Source organism: Pediculus humanus, genomic scaffold, assembly GCF_000006295.1.
Source record: "Pediculus humanus corporis 1103172108284 genomic scaffold, whole genome shotgun sequence".
Classification (NCBI taxonomy): domain Eukaryota; kingdom Metazoa; phylum Arthropoda; class Insecta; order Psocodea; family Pediculidae; genus Pediculus; species Pediculus humanus.
In genome coordinates, this window is record NW_002987853.1 from 82,969 (window position 1) to 84,087 (window position 1,119).

A 1,119-nucleotide genomic window follows, 5' to 3' on the forward strand; every position below is an offset into this window, starting at 1 on the left:
TATTATTATTATTATATATTATTATTATATATTATTATTATTATTATTATTATATATGGTTATTATTATTATTATATATTATTATTATTATTATTATTATTATTATCATTACAAAAAAAAAACAAATTTCCCCCCCCTTACGTGCATGGGAAAAAAAAAACTTTTAATTAAGAATTATTTTTATATCGATAATTATTATTATCATTATAATTATTTATAAAAATAAAATAAAAAAAAAAAGGTAAATATACGATTTTTTGAAAAAAAAAAAAAAAAAACAAAAACAAATAACATAATAATAATAATAATAATAATAATAATAATAATAATAATAATAATAATGACGTTTCATATGATAATAAAAACAAAAATTTATTCAGTGTAAATACGTACGACGTAAATATAATAATAATAATAATAATTACGGGAGCGATAATTAAGTAAGGTATGAATGACACAAAAATTAAGGTATGCGATTAAGGTATGAAAACACTTTATATATATATATGATCCAAATGATATGCGTAAAAAAAAAAAAGCTTAAATGATATCAGTAATAATAATAATAATAATAATAAAGTGTAAAATTATTTTTTTAGGTAAATTTTGACTAAAATTTAATGCAATTTTTCGCAACGTCTCATTAACCGAAAAACCAATAATAATAATAATAATAGTAATAATAAATTAATAAATTTCGATACGATATTAACGTGAAAAATTTTTTTTTTTTAATTTTAATTTTTTAAATAAAAATAAACAATAGCAAGCAGACGAAATAAATAATAATAATAATAATAAATTAAAAAGGGAACAAATATGTAGAGAATTTTTTTTTTTTTTTTTTAATTACAAAAATTTTTTAATATGGCGGAACGAGTATAAATTATTAATACCGATAAAAAATTAATCACGTTTTTTCCTAACGAAAAGATGACCTAAAAAAATTTTCATCTGTACAATATATATATATGACGTCATAAAAATTATTTGTCCAGGTGTGTAAAAATAATAATAATAATTAAAAATATTTTAGATAGCTTTCGTATTCATCGGGAATTTTAAATTTTTTATAGTAAAAATGTTTTGAATTTTTTTGTTTACCCACAATAATTTATG